The sequence below is a fragment of the Equus asinus genome, chromosome 17 (assembly GCF_041296235.1).
Source record: "Equus asinus isolate D_3611 breed Donkey chromosome 17, EquAss-T2T_v2, whole genome shotgun sequence".
Lineage (NCBI taxonomy): Eukaryota > Metazoa > Chordata > Mammalia > Perissodactyla > Equidae > Equus > Equus asinus.
Window position 1 is genome coordinate 17527684 of NC_091806.1, and position 20959 is coordinate 17548642.

At 34.8% G+C, this 20959-nt stretch overlaps 1 pseudogene; it reads left to right on the plus strand.

Annotated features, from left to right (window-relative positions):
• The window catches only part of LOC139040515 (olfactory receptor 8U9-like), a 35745-nt pseudogene that overhangs the window by 931 nt on the left and 13855 nt on the right, over positions 1-20959 (plus strand).

Genomic DNA, 20959 nt, shown 5'->3' on the forward strand with positions numbered 1-20959 from the left:
TATTTAAAGATTATGAGAGCTAAAGTTCAGTCACTTCAACATACATTCCTGTAGTCTCATCAGTACACCCTTGATATTATTTTTAGTTATCATTGTGCCTAAATTTGAGTGTAGGGAGCAGTGGTTATTTAACTTAATCTTCTCTCAGATCTAAGGAAGAGCACTAGTAAGTTAACTTTGCTGTTTTGCAAAGAGGGTCCTTTTATATTTCCCTTCTACGTTCATGGATATGCCCCAGTGAGACAGAATGGGCATAGAACCACAACCCTCATGGCAATTTAACTCATCCTCCTTAAGGCTCCAATAGCTTTTTTTAAACAAAGAGTTTAATAAACTTGCTTAGCCAGAAGGAAACAATAGTGGGATAATTTAGTTTTGTTTATATATTTCCTATGTACTAGTATCAAGCTAAAAAGGTTCTATCATAATACTTAGAAGTCGATAATTAGTACATGAATAATTAGGAGTTAAGAAATCTCCTTCCATAGATTAAATGTTCCATAAAGACACAGCCCTTGTCTGTCTTGTGTACCATTTATTTTGCATTGCTATTTATAGCGCTCAGCTCCAGAATGCCATTCAAAAATATTTATTGGATCAACAAATGAGTGTATCCTGAAAAACTAATGCAAAAAAGCACATCTGTGAATTTACCCCAAAGGAACTCCTTTATTTAATTTATTCAAGTATATTCATTTTAGATGAAATTCATCTACACTTGTTGTCTTTTGGCCTAGGCTGAAATGAGAGTCTGGGACAGGGATTATTTGATGTAAAAATATTCTCAGACTATTCGTCAACATTCTGCCTCAGTTATATCAAAGGACATCCCCACGATCAGCAGTTCTAGATTTATATTGCACCCTACAGTTTTCACTTCAGCCTCCGGATTGCCCTTCTTTCCCTCACCCTGGAAAAAAGATATGTTGATATTGACGAAGGCACAGAAACTACATGAATGAAAGTTAGGGGTAAAGGACTTGGAACTTCTCCAAAAGCCACTGAAAACAGGACTCTATCTGCCTGATGTGTTCAAAGCATGATGCTAGTTAAAAAAACAAAAAACTGAAATGACCTATTGGTACAGTTTAAGTTGTAACCGAAGAGTTATGATGTAAATGAATTACTGACATCAATATATGTTCTTGGGGGAAAACCATGAAAAGCAGTATTTTATTAGAGTTCCATTTGTAATGATTTGTATTGACTCTCCATGTATCTGTGAAATAAACTGGAACCATATGCTAAACAAAATTTTAATGGTCATCCTGAGTGGTTAGATGTTAGGTAATCCTGTAATCTATTTCAAAAGCCTAATTAAGTTAATTGCATATGTTGTTCAGACTGTAATCAATTAGTAATTAATCTGTGAAAAACATAACACAATTTCAGATTCTCAAGGGTGTTCATTGTATTTTAGGTTGCTGTCCTAAAAGGCACATGGAGACACATTTTTTGGTTCCTGGGTGAAGAGAGTAATGGGTTATATAAGGTTTTTCATTTAGGTCCTCTTCCTTAATTTTATATATCCGTTTAATGTATAAAATGGGCAGAGTGCTATGCAGTCAAAACATTACAGGAATGAAATAACATATTAAAAACATGCAATTTTCAACAGGTTACTTTTCTTGCATTATGAATTGAACAGTGTTAGAAAAAATATTTCATTGTCTCATAAAGATTTTCTTTCACAATGTCAATTTATTTGTTTTTTTATAGAAGATATCACATAGTAAGACCTATCATTCACTCCCCAAACTTCTCCCCAACTCAATGTACTTTATTAAAATTGTATTAAATATAATCATATCTATAAAAACTAAACCTATTATCGTTATGCAAAATTAGCTTTACTGGCCAACTTTCACAAAAATGTGTAAGGAAAATAGACATTTCCTTTTTTTTTCCTTTACCTTTTCTTTTAAAGAGTTTGACTTAATAGTCTTTACAGATAGTCAGGAAACCAGGTTTTCTTTGGTTTTCATTTTATATTCATTTTAAGAAAATGATAAAGATGGGACAGAGTTTAAGATAAGAACTAGACTTCGAAGTGAGACTATCCTGAGTTTAAATAGGTATAGTATTGTTTACTTGCTAGCTCTGTGACCTTAGTCAACTCACTCCCTATCAGAGACAAAACCTCCAGTGCTGAAGGAAAAGATGGTATCACTCAGGGCACCATGCCATGACAGGGAACTTCCAGGATCCAACTTTATCCACTTTAGAGCCTGTTCACCCAGTCTGTCAGATTCCAGTTGCACATCCTAGCCTCAGGTCATGTTTGTTGCTGTCTGCTCAGTGATCTTAGGAATTATTTTTCCTGACTGCTTTCACTCTTGGCTAGGGTTTAGTAGAGATTTCTTTATAGCTACCCAAGCTGGCCACATCATTCCCATGTTCAGGTCAAATTCTTAAAAACACTCGGGTGGTCTAAGTCCCACCTCCCATAATGCCAAAAAATAAGCTTATATAATCAATCACATAGTACTTCATTTTATGTCATTCTGTGTCCCTATCCCAAGGCCAGAGCTGAAATGGCACACTTAGCTGCAAAGGATCTGACGTCTATCTATTGTGATGAGCCCATGCACTTCAGAGAATATTTCCGGCTCCGTGTTTAGGTAGAAGCACTTGGTTCTCATCCTTCTTAAGCTACCATTCCATTCTTCCCCATTGAAAGCCCATATTGGCCAGAGCCAGACTTTACCACTGATCTGTATGGACAAACCTCTCCTTGTAAAGTTAGTTCCATTGTGGTGAATGGAAACGTGGTCTAGTTTTAGAATCCAAGGTATATTATGATTGTCAGAAGGCTTTACTCTCTAGTTGATTCTCTCTCCCTCTATTCAATCTCACATTTATGTTAGGACTTACTTTAGACTTTCCATCAATACTCTTTGTATGTGTCATGCCCCAGAAGCTGACCAGACTATCGTTCCATCATTTGTTAGTTTCAGTTCAGATCTCCAGCGCTCAGATCATAGTCTCCCTCAGACATTTTGGCTACTTGCCTACCCATCAAGAGACTTCAGACTGAATATATTCTTGAGAAAATGTTTTACCAGCCACATTTTTGCTTATCTGATATTTGCAAATTGTTTTTAAAAATCCCACTATACTTGACAATACTTTGTAATTGTCACACATATGAGTACTGCTCTGGAGAATGAACCAAAAAAACCGCAAGAGAAATATTTAATTTCTGCCTTTTATAGGCATGTAATCTAAATTATAAATAACATAGTAAACTTACTCTTGTTTATTTCATAGAATTTACTCAGTATCTATACTGGGAGAGATACTGTGATCATCAAATAAAGAATCATAATTAATGAATAAATCTAGTAGAGGGATAAAGTAGTCAAAAATAACTACATGATTATGCAGAGAATGCTGAGAATTTTAGAAGAAACATGTAGGACCTAGTGAGGTTTAGAACTTGATTTGTTATCTGTAATTGAAGAGTAGTCAGGAAAATCATATGGGAAGTAATATTTGAGGAAGGATTTTGAGAGTGAGTACAATTTGAACTGCTAAGCTTACAAGGTGCATGTATTCACATGGAAATAATTAATTGAAAAGGAGTCGCAGTGAATTGCATTTATTTTCTTTCACAAAAAGAGGGTTGTGATATGTCAATGGCTTATCCCCTATTGGGAGTAATTGTCTTAAAAATTTAGAATGGGGAGTCCAGCCTGGTAGCATAGTGGTTAAGTTCACATACTCTGCTTTGGTGGAGCAGGTTCATGTGTTCAGACCCCGGGCGCAGACCTACACACCACTCATCAAGCCATGCTGTGACGGCATCCCACGTGCAAAATGGAGGAAGATTGGCACAGATGTTAGTTCAGGGTCAATCTTCCTCAAGCATGAAGAGGAAGATTGGCAACAGATATAAACTCAGGGGCAATCTTCCTCACCAAAAAAATTTTAAAAATTTAGAATGGAGAGAAAAAAGGAGTAAGAATATGAAATTTAGAACACTATGTGCAGGGTAAATGTACCCCTGGAATAAATATTTAAAAAATTAACTTTACTTTTTATCCTGTCCCCTGTTAATAGACATTTAGTTTGTTTTCAGTCATTTTCTACTGCAAACCATGATGCAATGGATACTTTTGAAAGTGGTGAACTTTTATATGTTCAATACCTAGAAGTGGAATTACTGGTTTAAATGGTGCATGTATATTTAATTTTCATAACTTACGTGCATTATCCTCCATATAAAATGTTAGCAAATTATCCTCTACAGACAATACTAATTTACAATTCCAGCAACAATGAAGGAGTGTGATAAAAATTTCAACTTTAAAAGGATAGAGAATTAAACATAATACAAGTGATGTAAGAGGACCTGGTGCTGACCCTATTCTGAAGTTGAGGCTTCATTCCCTGCAGAATCGGGGAACATCCATATTAAACTGACTTTTCCATCAGTTAGAATCAAAAGTCAAATAACAGACAAGTTGAAATATTGTCAAACTCAGTTTCATCTTTTCTTAAGAAAGCAATTTTTGGCTAATCACTTTCCTAAAGGCATTTTTGACATCTTCGTTCCTTAGACTGTTAATTAGGGGGTTCAACATAGGTTCAATCAGTGTGTAGAACACAGAGGTCACTTTTTCCACATTCAGAGAATGATGAGTCCTGGGGCACAGATAAATGAATATCAGGGTACCACAGTAATTGGTGACCACAGTGAGGTGGGAAGCACAAGTAGAGAAACCTTTTCTTCTCCCTGAACAGGAACTCTTTTTAAAATAGCTGTTATGATACAGACGTAAGAAAGAAGATGTGCTAGAAGGCAGATAGTCTCCACCAAACTAGCAAATATCACCAGAACAATGTCATGCTTGCAAGTGGCAGTGCAGGGCAGAGAGAAGAGTGGGGAGACATCACAAAAGAAATGGTTGGAGCAGAAAGACAGATGGAAGGTATTAGTAGTGTGAATAATTGAGCTCATGGTGTCCCCCAAAAATGCTCCAATTGCAAGCTGACAGCAAATCTTCTTGGACATAATAACAGTATAAAGCAGTGGTTTGCAGATTGCTATGTACTGGTCTTAAGCCATGACAGCCAAGAGGAAAGATTCTGTGCCAATCAAAGAGCAGAAAAAATATGTGTGTAGCACAGCAATTGTAAGAAATGGTCTTCTTACTGGAAACCAAGTCCACAAGTAATTTGGGGGCAATAACAGAAGAGGAGGATGTTTCTAGAAAGGAAAATATGCAGAGGAAAAAGTACATAGGGATGTGCAAGTGGAAACTGATTGTGATTAACAAAATCATCCCAAGGTTCCATATCAGGGTAACAGAATAGATGAAAAGAAAACAGCAAAAAGAATACTGAAGTTCTTGACAGTCACTAAATCCCAAGAGAAAGAACTCAGCCTTCACAGTGCCATTCTTCACCTCCATTCTCTTCAGTGCTCCTGGATTTCTGAAGTTATGACAGAGTAATATTGGCAATGTTAATGATAACCTCAACATTAACAGAAAAAAAATTTTAAAATGCTAAAATAAATAAAACAGTACTTCTAAATCCACTTGGGCATCCTGATAGTACCTAGGCATATATACAGTTAGTGTAGTATAAGGCATAAGTTTTCACTTTTTTATTGAATTGATAACTCACCACTTCTATTTCTTAAATTGTTTTCCACATTAAATGGCACCACCATCAAATCAGTTGCTGAGCTTTAAGCCTGGGCTTCACTTTCTTCAACTCTCTCGTCTTCCGTCAACGTCAAGTGATTGTGGTTATCCACAGGGCTAAATAGCAAACTCTTAACAAGTAGCCTCTGTTCCCATTTCTGTTGTATTTATTTCTACAACAGATAAAAGCATTACTCTTCCAGGTGAAGCCTTGTATAGACAGAGGAGCAGAAGTCCTGAATTTCTCACCTTGTGACGTGGTTTCGCCTCTGAGGAACAAGAACTCCTTGGAGGTGTTTGAAATCCAATAATGAAATAGAAAGAAGAAAGATTCTGATTTAGTTACATAAGTGACTGAATCCTAGCTGTGCTACTAAGTAATTCTGAAACCTTGGGCAGGCTTATTAATCACTGAGTTTCAGTTTCATCACCTATAATATGAGAATGATAGTACCTTTCTCATAAAATTAAAACTGTTGATGAATTTCCTTTTACAGTTTCAATATCACCACCATCTTGTTCCTTCACTGTTCTTAGATTGGCAATTCTGAGTCAATCCAGAAATCTATTTTATTTTATCTAGAATCCAAGCTATGGAATACAACTAGAGAAATTCTCATGTTTACAAATTTATTAAATTCAATCCAGGCAATATGATAATGATATCCAGGAGTGTTTCCATGCCCTCTGTAGTGAAAAATTTAAAAGACGTTGAAAAGGCTTACCTACCTACTTCTCTGAGTTATCTCTGCTTTTTATTGCCCTTGCCCTTTTTTACAAATCTATACCATGTAGGTAACTGATAGAAATGCAAGTCCTACTTGTCTATCAACATGCACATTTTGTCCTGCATAGAAACAATTGATTACCCTGTGGAAAAAGCTAGTTTTGTATCTATTTGTATATTTATTTGTGAATTTCTGACCTATACATCTTTGAATTCTCTTGTATAGCAATTATAACAGCTTAATAAATTAATGGATTTAATAAAATCGTTGACACATGTTCACTTTATAGGTCTATAAAAGTTAGAATTTAAAATTATATACATATGTACATATATATATATATATATATATATCTCATATTACACACAACTAGATATTTCCCTTATTTAATTGCTGTTGCAAACCGTATTTCTGTTTAGGTTTCATCCTATGAGCTGCTTCTTCCTGCCAGAAAATGATTTCTATTTTGTGAAGAAAAATATAAAATAGCAAATAAGTATATCCTAAACTATGTCATTAAGTCATCATATAAGCATTTGGATTCATCAGTGACTCTCTCTCTCCCTCTCTTCCTTTCATGGGAAAAATGTGCTCGTCCTCTCTGAGGTTAATCCTGTCGACAGTGCACCCAACACCATGTGTATCAATTAAGGTACTTATGCTATTACTACTAATCTTCCTCTCATAAACTTTCAGTACATAACAAAGTTCAAGTCAATTTCCTCTTTAAAAATATTACCCTGTATCTACTTCCATTTGTTTTCCTTCATTTCATTGCCATGTTTTCTTACAGGCATCTACAGTGCTTTCCTCTTTTTCACTTTGGCCAGCAGAGATAGGCTTTTGTATCAACAAAGGAACAAAGGGCTTAACACTTTTTGTTCCACATTCTGAATCATATCTTAGCTGAACATCCAAAGATTTTTCAACATGTAATAAACTTTATTTCTCTATTCCAGATGATAGCTTTGACCTCTCCTTTTTTTCTTAAAATCTCCTCCTCTCTTGGCTTCTAGACACATCTCCTGACTTCACTCCTAATCTCAATATGCCCCTAGTCAGCTTCCTTCACATACAATGGCACTTTCCTTAGGCTTCGTTCTTGACCTACTTCTCTCCTTACCATGTACACTCTTCCTACATAATTCTATGCATTTTTAAAAACAATACCATCTATATAGTGTTAACTTTCTTATACTTTTTCTGAAGCCATCTGTCCAATGCAAAGTTGTCTATCAATTAGCCACATGTGCATTTCAGCATGCCTAAAACAAAATTTAATTAATATCACTTCCTACAACCTATTCTATGGGGGCTGGGCCGGAGGCGCAGCAGTTAAATTTGCACATTCCACTTCGGTGGCCGGGGTTTCTCTGGTTTGGATCCTGGGTGCAGACGTGGCACCACTTGGCAGGCCATGCTGTGGTGGGCATCTCACATATAACTTAGTGGAAGATGGACACGGATGTTAGCCCAGGACCAGTCTTCCTCAGCAAAAAGTGGAGGATTGGCAGCAGATGTTAGCTCAGGGCTAATCTTCCTCCAAAAAAAAAAGGAAAAAACCTTTTCTATAATCCCTAACTTGGTATACATTTATACCAACTACATTGCTTGTCCAAATAGGAAATCCCCCTTAACTAAAAACCAACCAAGAACCATTGATTCAATCTTGGAAATGGAGCAGATATACAACACTTGTAATAATCTTTCAAGAATGTTATATATTTCAAGCCTGAAAGAAACTTGCATGATTCAAAGATGAAATATAAAAGCCAAAAGGAATAATGAAAGGGAAAAAAATACAAGAAACAAAATTTAAGAGGAGTTCAAGGTGAGACAAATCATCTGTTCTTCTATGCAACTGGCAGGTGAGAATGAAAAGGGAGATTTCTGAAGAAAGTGTTCAGCAAACTTGCATATTCCTGCAGTCAGTTCCCTATATTGAGCCCTATTCATCACTTTTGTAAACTTTCTTTCTATCCCTTAAGGCCAACAATTTAACCTCATCCAAAGCATTTTACTTGTGTATTGACAACTGTTGATACCAATGCATTACCATAGGTGAGAATAAACAATATAATATACAGATTGGGTCAGCTTAAATTTATATCTAAGCCTACTCAACTTTTAAAAAGAAATGATAGATCATGAGAATTGTGTTTATATTTATATTCTGAATCAGAGTCCAATAATGCTGAGGATTGTCTTAAGGATATCATGAGTTAAATGTGTTTTTTTGTTATTGCTGTTGTTTTTGCTGCAATTACCTTAAGTACTTAAAAATTGTTATTCTAGGTGGATTTATTCTCAAAACATCGATTCCCCGTGTGTAAAATTAGTGACTATAAGAAGATGAGAACTTAAAATCCTATCTGGCTCTAATATCCTCGGATAATGTTAAGAACACTTACCAGATCACTATCCTTCTTTCATTCACCTTATTACTACACTGTTGTTAATGCAAGTTCACTTTTCATTGGAAAAATCAATTTTGGCAGTTAAACATTTAAAAAAACTGCCCCATTGCAAAATTTTCCATAATCCATTTAGACAGGCTTTCTGTCTTCATAGAAGAAATTTGTGCCTCCCTTAGGAAGACTGTAGCTCCTAAAGATAATGCGAGATGTTTTATATTTTGCTTTGAGGTTTTTGAGATTAGCTTCTGATCTCACATCAGATCCCAGGAACACACTCACCCTGACTTCCAAATCCCAGTGGGAAAAGATACGTGAGCAATTAAACAGTTCTACTGAGGAGTTGATTAAACAAAAATGAAATGATGAAATGTGTTTTTCTAGATTCTAAGAATGTCTCATAGAAAAATATATTTGGCTCTCAAAATGGTAGATTATTATATATAAGACTGGATGATGATCTTTGCTATATAATTTGATTCAGTCAGATCAAAGCAATTTATCTAACAACTATCAAATTGTTCTATGGGATAGCATGGTGGAATAAACTAGAAAGAGGCAAAAATATATCTATCTAGCTATTGAGAATTAGAAGATCTTGAAAGTCCACTTGTAGGTGGAATGTCAATTATGAATGAAGTTAATGACTCTGATAAGTGCTATATGTGCACTTATTTTCAAATGAAATTCTGGCCATTCAAGGCCAGAATAGATCAGAGTTTTCATGCACTAAATACATTTGTTCTGTAAATATGTTGTGCCTGGTACTATTCTAGGTAAGAAACAGAGAAAAGTGCGATAACTTGGACTCTACATTAATAATTTTGTCAAGTATAGAATAATGAATGAGAGATGGTAGAGGAAACAGCATAAGCAATTACATGGAGCTTGGAAAGTTCATGGCATGATTGGAGACCTGGAAATGAGATTTATAGAGAATATGTTGCCTAATGAAGAAAGATAATACTTTAAATATATATATATATATGTGTGTGTGTGTGTGTGTGTATAGATAGGTAGGTAGATAGATCCTGGCAAAGGGTGATATGAGCAGTTTTGAGCATATATCTGCTCAGAGGATTAATCTCAGCAGAAAGAAATGTTTCTTCTCTGATAATTTTAGCAAAATCTCATAGTTAAGTCATTTGCTTACTAGTGTCCACCCAGAAACCAATCACTGGATCTCTTGATGACTAGCCATGAACACTTCCCCAATTCCCATTAGATGCCAAGACAGAGACCACTAAGAATAGGAAAAGCTGGATCCCCACCAGAAAATTGAGATGCTAGTAGTTAGAGAATGAGAAAAACATATCTACCCCTATAGTTTATAGTTCCAAGACAACTAAGGGTGTTGCCTAGGCAGTAACATTGGAAGGAAAAGAGAAATTTGATATTTCAAGTTTCTGTGAAGCTGAATGTAAAGCAGACATCCTTCCTGCTAACAGAACAACCAGTCTTTAGATATGAAAAGTGTCTGTATCTTAGTAGGTTCTGGAGACTGATAGTTATCCATGCTAAAGTGAGAGTAACTCTGTGTACCTGAAGCTCTAACATCCAGGGTCTCTGAAAAGGACATTGTAGATACTGGAGAGATCAAATTAGTAACTGACTAAAATGAAGGCACACCTGTAGCTGAAAAGACTTCTTGAACACAGGAAGGTTTAATATTGAAAGTTCATCTGAAGAAAGTAGACCTCTAGCAGAGTGCTTTCTAGTTTAGTGACTCCCAGCTCAGGTGATTTTGCTCCCTATGGGAGATTTGACAATGCCTGGAGACATTTTTCCTGTCAAAACTGTGGGAGTGGGACATGACAGCTGATGGGTAGAGGTTAGAGATGCTGCTAAACATGTTATAATGCACACGATAGACACCTACATCACAGAATTGTCTGTCTCAGAAAGTCAACAGTGCTAAGATTGAGAAACCCTGTTCTAATTGGAGGACCAAAAAGTAAAGATGTTTCTCCCACCGTCATCTTAAAATGCATAGACTCACGGTGAAATGGGAAATCTCACTCCATTTAAAACATTTGAAAACCGATACAAAGCCATTTTTTCATCATAGGCATAATATTCCTCCATTCTTTTAGCTATTACTTATTCATTTATTTAAGGAAAAGATGAGTAGATATTGTCAACTGGGATATTAGAATATTTCAAAATGATCCTTAACCTCAAAGAATTCCTTATAGAATTAAGAATCATTAAGAATACATTTTATGGGACAGGTCCTTGTGGTTTTGTTATTATGTTTAAGTCCAAGAAAACTCTCTGAGGCTGGCAGCTTATCATCTGAAAGCACTGAGCACTGAGGTCAAGCAAGTTTAAGTGTCTTCCTGAAAATCACTCATCTGGATCTGAATCTGGACCCTGGTGTATAATCTCAACTCCAGCTTCCTTCCTACTTCACTAAACTCACAGAGACCCATGTTGCATTTAAATGATTAAAAATGTAGACAATAAAAATATGAAATGAAATATTTGGAAGGTAAGAAAACAAATGAAGTGTTAATATTGGAGGAATATAGGAAAGGTACATGATGAGTTGGCCTTTTTTCCTTTTCTTTTCTTTTTTTTTTTGAGGAAGATTAGCCCTGAGCTAACTACTGCCAATCCTCCTCTTTTTGCTGAGGAAGACTGGGCCTGAGCTAACATCCGTGACCATCTTCCTCTACTTTATATGTGGCACACCTACCACAGCATGGCTTGCCAAGCGGTACCATGTCCTCACTGGGGATCAGAACCGGTGAACCCCGGGACGCGGAGAAGCTGAATGTGTGAACTCAACCGCTGCACTACTGGGCCTGCCCCTGAGTTGGCCTTTAAAAGATGGGTGTGTTAAGCTTGAAAAAGGCCCCCTTATATATATCAGATGCTAATTTCTGGAACCCGTAAATGTCATTTTATTTGAAAAAAGTTTGCTTACAGATGTGATTAGGCTAAGGATCCTGGATTATCTGGATGTGCTCTGAATCCCATCTCAAGTGTCCTCATAAGAGAGAAACTGAAGGTTATTTTACACATACACACACTCACATATATAGAATATGTAGTGAAAATGGAGAAGAGGGAGGTTTAAAGACGCTAGCCTTGAAGGCTGAAGTAATAAGAACACAAGTCAAGAAAAGCCTGCAGCCACCAGAAGCTGTAAGAGATAAGGAAAGATTTGTCCCCTAGAACCACCTGAAGGAGTATAGTCTTGCTGACACCTTGATTTTGGCCCATTGATGTTGAATTCAAATTTTTGACCTCCAGAACTTTAAGAGAATAAATGTCTGTTGTTTTAAGCCATCAAACTTTTAACAATTTTTTTTCTGACCCACAGGAAACTAGTGCTATTGGTTTAAAATATGATAGGTTTAGAAAATATAGGGAATGCTTACAATAGTATGAGATAGAGAAAAAAAAATAACAAGTGCACGGAAACAAACAGGTATAGATCAAATATATGATCTACTCGTTTAATCAAGACTTTAAGGTAAAATAGAGAATAAAGGATAAAAGCAAAAACAACGGTCATAACAGCAGATAATTTACTAATCAGTTATAATATACCATATATAGTGCTAAGAACTTAAGATATTCATTTAATTTTCACAAAATTTGTATTAGAAAATTAGAGTGCTATTATTACTATTCTGAAGAAGAGAAGGTTTTAAACGTTCTAAATTATTACCTTGCAGTTGGAAAAGTAATAGAAATTAACCAAAAAACTAAAAAAATAACACTCGGAAATAAACATATAAGAAATTAAGTTCAAATTTTCATGAAAAAAGAGAATATGAGACAAATGTATGCTAATTCCATGTAAAAACTAACGTCAATTTAATAAGAATGGTTGCATGCATTAAGGATAATAAAAAGATGTATCTCTTTATGTGTACTTTGTGAGAAATATATTGATGTTATCTCACACCAAGAAATGTGAGTCTAACAATATCACCCAAAAACCCATTCAAGGCAATTAGACATTGGAGAAGATCAGTGAAGGTAGCAGACGCACTTGAACTCTCCAATAAATGGGGTAAGGTTTGTCTTAATAAAACATCCACCCAAAACAAGCCCCTCATTAAAGGTCTTCAATAAAACCCTGAGTCTAGTTAAGAAAATAGCTTTTCAAGAGGCAATTTGCATCCCAATACGTTTTTGAGATCTTCTTTCACATCCTTCTTCCTCAGTTGGATCAAGGGTTTCAGAATGGGAATCATCACAGTATAGAAAACTGTGACTGCTTTCTCAGTATCCATACTGTTGCCAAAACAGGGCTGGCAATAAATGAAAAAGACTGTTCCCTGCAAGACAAGGAGGGCTGTGAGGTGGGATGCACAGGTGAAAAAGGCTTTACACCTTCCCTCTGCAGAGCTTATCCTCAGGATGGTGATGAGAATAAACAACTGGAGGTGAGGATATCATGATGGCGACAATGTCATTGAAAGTGCACACAATGAAGAGCGTGAGTTCATTGATATAGATCTCATAGCAAGCAAGAGTAAAGAGAGGGGGTAAGTCACGAAAGAAGTGTTAACTACATTCAGCCTATATAATGGAATTTCAAGAGATAACACAAGTGAACCAGAGAACACACAGTTCCACAGAGGCAGCAGCCAGAAACCAGAACCATATAACGTTTCTTGGACATGGAGACCATGTACAACAGTGGGCTACAGATGGCCAAGAAGTGGTCATAAACCAACACAGTCAACAGAAAGATCTCAATAACTACACATGTGCAAAACAAGTAGAATTGCACCATGCATCCCAGGAAGGAAATGGCTTTCACCTTGTTTAACATATTGGACAGCTTCTCTGACATGATGGTCATGGAATAGTAAAAATCCAAAGAACAAGTTGCTCAGGAAAAAGAATATGGGAGTGTAAAGTTGAGAGTTGATTTGACTCAGTGCAATCATGCCCAGCTTGGCCAAAACCATGACTCCATATATGAGAAGGAGCAGAAAGGAGGGAAAGACTCTTAGCTCAGGGGCATCAGATAATTGAAGAAGAATGAACTGTGTCCCAGTAGTACAATTCGCCTCCCCCATTTCCACCATATATCAAGATGGGAAGCTAAATGATAAATTTTGTGTTTGTTTTAGAAAGAGAACAAGAGAGAAAACAATACATTTATATTAACTTTAAAATATAACATCAATATAGAACAGTGTATTTAAAAAAATGTCAAATAATTCAAAATGCTCAATGTCTCAGTTCATCCCACTTATATCCAAATTAACTTAAGTATCAGCAAAAACTTATATGATTCCCAACTGTTATCTACAACAATACATTAAGTTGATAAATTAAAATAGGTGTTTTGTTGGAATCCGAAATAGATTCAATGATATATTTTAAAGCCTCTTGGAAATAAACTTCTTTTTCCTGAAAAATGTACTAAGCTCTGTCAAGTAGGGTAATGGCTATTGTGATCCTATATAATGTACACTACTTTTTTGTTCAGTTTGTCAGTAGCATAAATTTGCAGCAGGTGAGGAGGTCCTAAACAATTCCCTTGTTGGGGAGTCTGACTAAGTTTTTGGGCATTAGTGGTTCACAAGGATTCTTTACATTTAGAATTATGCAGAATGATAAAAAGAGACTTAAAATATATGCTAAAAGCCATCATCCATTTTTACTTATGAAATTAACAATGTAATTTAATTGTGTTGATAGTGATCACTGTCAATAATGACTCAGAAAATTATAACTCTTGTATACACTTTTCTGGAAAGCAATTAGGCAACATATATCCAAACTCAACCTTGACAACAGTAAAAGCTATAAGATATTTTTTATGAGAGATTTTATTCTTTGTAAGCTATTATAATAAATATTTAATTACATTGATAAAATTGGAAATAACTGAGTCCAAAGCTACATTTAAAAATTGTTTATAATGCTAACAATCTAGGGTAGGAAATTATCATGCAATTTGAAATTACATTTTGGAGACAGTTAATTTTTTTTAAGAAAAGGATACCGATAGCACAGTTGGTGTATATATGTAGGTGTGAATGCAGATGCATGCATAGAGATATGAATAAATATGACAGAGAAATCATGTATTATCACTTTGATTTGGCTACAATCCTAGAAATATGAATCCTTTCTCCACATTAAAAAGGATGTAAGTGAAAATTTTCCCAGGTTCTCTGGAGTTGTTGATTAGGTGAAGTGGAAAAAAAAACTGAGTTATTTCCCTACTTCAGAGTTAAAGCAGAAAAATCAACTTGGAAAATTTTCTTCCTAATGTCCTAGGCCAATAATAAGAAACTAGTTTATGCTAAATCCAAAATAATTCAGCTTAAGCGCAGAGCAGACATAGTTCATATGTCCTGATTCCCCATGACCAGCTCAAGGACATTAATTCAGTACTCAGAATTATGGTGACAATTAGGGAGCTCCTCCACAGTCATAAATTCTAGCTTCCATGACAGAATTTGTGGTGGAAAATGGTAGAAAGAGAAGGAAAGAGAAAAATACACTATCATTTTGTTTACTCTCTATTTCATACACATCAATGTTTGATTTTACAGAGGAAGTTGTTTTAATTTCACCATCAATTCTTTCTCAATACTAAAAGACAACAGCATTGTAAATGGTAAATGCACAGGAACATGGGTTCTGTTAAACATTCTCTAATCAGAAGACAGAAGTGGTAGGCATATTTTTAAAATAATTATTTGCTGGGAAAATATATCCATTTTCATTTTCAAGTAACCAGGGCCTAGTTTTAGCTAACATACCTGAGAAAAGCATCTCCTCTCTGGTCCTGAAGATGTTAGTGTGTATGTAGTATACAGTTAGAGATTTATACTGTAATTTAAGCTCTTGGGGAATGGGTCTTTCGAATTCCAAATCAATCAATAATCTTTATGTTATAAATATAATTTAAAATTGGAGCCAGCCCGGTGACACAGTGGATAGGTTGGCATGCTCCATTTTGGCAGCTTGGGGCTCACGGGTTCGGATCCTAGGCATGGACATATACACTGGTCATCAAGCCATGCTGTGGTAGCGTCTAACATACAAAAAACAGAAGAAAATTGGCACAGATGTCAGCTCAGGGCCAACCATCCTCATACACATATACACACAAATAAGAAAATATAAGTTAAAATTAAACTAATACTATATGTGAAATAAGGCACAGATAACATTCCCTATGGAATATTATGAGTAATTTGTTTTAATACACTAATCTTTGAAACAATTGTTTAAAACCAAACATGACTTTTTCCAGACTTCATAGTGCATTATGATATTACATCCTGGTATCATACGTGTGGGTCACATCTCATATTGCAATTCTGAAATATCATGAATATTTCTTATGACTTCTCCCTTTCTAATAATATCTCCTAAATTCCTGCAAGTCACAGTGACTGAAGCCACAGCAGAATTTCTTCAAATACTGGGAACAAAATAAATCTACTGGTCAGAAAAGTATATAGTAGTTTATATTTATTGGACAGTTATGTGATACAGCCTGTTCTAAATATTATACAAGTATTAACTTATTTACTTTTCATGATAGCCAGCCAAGAGACTAATTCTGTTTTTATGCCTATGTTACAAAGAAAATGATGGAGGCACAGACACTGAGTTATAGCTTGGACAAAGTCAAAATAAATTTCAGGGAAAGGCCCCAGAATGCTCTCTGAGTTTTTCCTACTTAAATGATGGAATGGGGAAAAGAAGAGAACCAGAGTCAGTTCCCAGGCTGCATTTTCTCTAATTCATGTCCAATGCTAGAAGGCATCAAATGGGATCATTTCAATGACCTGTTCTAGGTGTGTTCTTCTTGACTTTATAATGTTATCCTAGGCCACAGTGTTCTACTCGACTCTGTGTATCACTGGGTGAACACAGATATTTTTCAAGGAAAAGCAGTTTCCAGAAAATCATGTTTATATTCTCAACTACCATATAATATGTTCCTAAAATTGATGTGCCAAAGACTGCATGCAAGGCTGAGGAGACATTCCGGATCTCCATTCCCACATCATCTTTCACAATTAACGAAAGAAAATAAAAGCTCTCACCAATTCATTTTTGGTGTATTCCCCCCATGAGTAGAAACCTGTGGGTAAAAAAAGGAATAACTTGGAATATTGCTGTTCTTAAGGCTGTCTTTGATTTTTTTACTCCTCGAACAATACACCTTGAACTCAAAGCATTTCTTTCTACCTCTTTGTATCTCATAATATCGCTTTTAGATAATATCTTCTTTGTTGAAATATCAGTTCAAATATTTTGACTTTTAATAACTGTATTTGACTTTCCATACGGTCATATGTCACTTAATGATGGGATATGTTCTGAGAGATGTGTCATTAGGCAATTTCATCATTGTGCAAACCTCAGTGTATTTACACAAACCTAGATGGTATATCCTACTACACACCTAGGCTATATGGGACTAATCTTATGGGACCAGCTTCTTGTATGTGTTCTGTCATTAACCAAAACATCCTTATGTGGCATATGATGGTATCCTAGTTGTAAGTGTTCTTTACATATTATTGGTATAAAACTTTTATCAGATATATAATTTATGATTTTTCTTCTTAAATTTAGATCTATGGTCCATTTTGAATTAGTGTTTGTGTTTGGTGTGAAGTTTAGGTTTTAGTTCATCTTTTTGCATATGAATAGTCAATTACTCTTCACCATTTATTGAAAACATCATCCTTCCACAATAGTTAGCCTTGGTAACTTCGTCAAAAATCAATTAATCATAACGCATTTATTTTTGGATCATCAATTTTATTATATTGATGTATTTATCTGTCTTACTCCAATACCAATTACCATGTTATGTAATGTTCAGTATTAAGTGCTGTACTTCTTGGGTTAAATTCATTTCTATTTTTTTATGTTGTCATGAATCACATTGTTTTCTTTTTTTTAATATTAGGATTTTCTCTCTTTTTTTGAGGAAAATTAGCCTTGAGCTAACATCTACTACCAATCCTCCTCTTTTTGCTGAGAAAGACTGACCCTGAGCTAACATTCCTTCCCGTCTTCCTCTGCTTTATATGTGGGATGCCTGCCACAGTATGGCTTGACAAGCGGTGTGTAGGTCCACAACCAGCATCTGAACCAGCAAAATCTGGGCCTCCAAAGCAGAACATGTGAACTCAAATGCTGACCCACCGGGCCAACACCCCCCCCCCACTTTGTTTTATTAACTTCATGTTAAGATATTATTTTGCTGCTATTTAAAACAAAAATAGTTTTTGTATATTGATTTTGTATCGTGTGACTGTGATTGGCTCAATTATTCTGGTGGTTTTCGCATGTGTATGTGGAATGGTTACAATTTTCTACTTAAAAGATCATATAATCTGTGAATAAAATTAGTTTTAGTTCAAATCAAGATGACTGACTTATTTATTAATCTATCATCTATCTATCTATCTACCTATCTATCTATCTATCTATCTATCATTAGTACTGAGAGTGGGCATCTGCATTGATTTTTACTTTAGGGGGAAATCAATCATTCCCTAATGATCAAGAGTAATGCTAGAAGTAAGTTTGGTAGGTTGAAGTAATTTTATCTCTCTGCTTTATTGAGAATTTTTAGCTCAAATGGATGTTGGATTGTGTCCAATACTTTTCTTTGTTTATTGAGTTGACCATATGGTTTTTCTTTTATTGTCTATAAATAATTTATTACATTAATTGCTTTTTATATGTTAAACCCACCTTGCATGCCTGGGATAGATCTCATTTGGTCATGGTCTATTATGCTTTTATATATTTTATTGGATTTATTTTGCTAATATTTTTGCTGAGAATTTTTATATCTAGGACCCTGAGGGATATTGTGGTATTTTATCTTTCCTTGTGTTTCTTTTGTCACTTTATTATCAGGGTAATACTGGCTTAATAACATGAACTGAAAGAGGATAGACTCATTCATTTTTGACGTAGGTTAATTAACAATTGGTATTTTATATTTACATAGGCATTTAATAAAAATAACCAATAAATCCATCTGTGTCTAGCTATTGGTAGGAGGGGAGAATATTTTAATTACAAGTTCAGTTTATTAACTTGTTATATGTATATATATATATTCAGATTTTGTGTTGTTCTGTTTGTTTTATTTTGTTCTACTTTGTTTTATGTTAATATATCCATGTATGATATATTTTCTATTTTTTTCTATTTAACTCAACATGTCTTTATAATTAAGGAAAATTCTTTAGATAGTGCAGAGATTTGTTTTGTTATATGTCCAATATGGCAACCTCCATCTTTAATTTAGTTGTCTAGACTCTCTATAGTTAATGTAATTTTATGGCTGAATTAAAATCATTGTTTTAATATCTCTATTTGTTTAATCTATTACTGGTTTATTTCATTTTTTGTCTTCTATTGAAAGAATTTTTCTGTGATTCCATTTATTTTACCTTCTCTTTTGACATTATTTTTACTTCTTTAAAATTATAAAGATTTTCTAAGAGTTTAAAATAAGCTTTTAAATAAATCGTAGATCTTCCATGGATCGTAAAGCAGTAAAACTCTAAGTCTTCTCTTATCCATCATTCTATTACTATATATAAGTAATATATATAAGTAAACTTTTACAGACGTTGTAAATGCCATTTCACTGATATGTTTTCCTGCAGACAGTCTGATATCCTTTAGAGTAATTAAAAATGTGAAAAAATAAATACTTTTATTAATTATATAATTACCAGTGTTCGTTTCTTCGTGTAGCTTTAATTTTCTGTCTGGTAGTATTTTCCTCGTCCCTGAATAACTTATGTTAATATTTATGGTAGTACATGACAGTATTACAGCTAATAAATTCTCTTAGTTTTTGTTACTCCCAAAAGCATTGTTTGGTCTTTCCCTTGTGAAAGATATTTTCACATGGATGCCATTCTAGAGTGACTGACTTTTTGTTGTTTCCCTTTTAACATTTTCAATTTTCTCTCCATTTTTTAGGATTTTAACATTTTCTGACAAGAAATCTGCTGTAATGCTTGCCTTTTTTTTCCTTTAGACCAGTTTTCTAAAGTAGATTTGGTTTTGTACCCAATTGTGCCTTCCCCTCCTCCAACAAACAGAGGACAGATGACAATGCCGGCAATATCTTTGATATCACAACTACAAGGCAGTACTGCTGGCATCTAGTCTGTAGAGGCCGTGGATACTGCTAAACAGCCTACAATGCACAGGATAGTACCCCACAACAAAAATTTCAAGTGAAAAATGTCAGTATTCCTGAGGTTGAAAATCCGTGTTCACAATGTAATGATTCTTTCATTCAACATTTTCTCTTTTCTTTTCTTTTTTTCTCTGGGGTATGGGTGTGTTTTCTTTCTGCTTTCGTTCTCTGAGCTTCTTGGATCTGGGTTTGGTGTCTTTCATTAATTTCAGAATTTTCTTAGTCATTGTCTCTACACATATTCCTTGCCATGACTTCCTTCACTTTTACTTCTTTTCTTGGTTGTTTGTTTGTTTGCTTGTTCTTGTTGTTTTTCTAAGAGATTTTTATTTCAAATAAAGAGACATTTTTTAAATTAAATACCTATAACATTTAAAATTCAAAAGGATGTATTATGGAATAAAATAGATATATGACACTTAACTTTAATTTCCTAGTGTGTGTGTGTATGTTGAACATGTTCTCACTCTATTTATTATTTTAATTGAGGTAACATTAGTTTATAAAATTATATAAATTTCAAGTGTAAATCATTATATTTTTATTTCTGTGTAGATTACATCATATTCACCACACAAAGACTAGTTAGCATCCATCATCAAACACATGTACCTAGTCACCACTTTTACACTCCTCTCTGCCTTCCCCTCTGGTAACCACCAATCCAATCTCTGTCTCTATGTGTTTATTTATTGTTATTTTCTATTTATGAGTGAAATCATAAAGTATTTGGCTTTCTCTATCTGACTTATTTTGCTGAGCCTGATACCCTCAAGGTCTATCCATGTTGTCATAAATGACAAGATTTCATCTTTTTGTGGCTGAGTAGTATTCCATTGTAGACATAGACCTCTTCTTCTTTATCCATTCATCCCTTGATGAGTACCTGCTTGCTTCCAAGTCTTGGCTACTGTGAATAATGCCACAATGAATGTAAGGGTGCATATATCTTGGCACTGGCACAAAAATAGACAC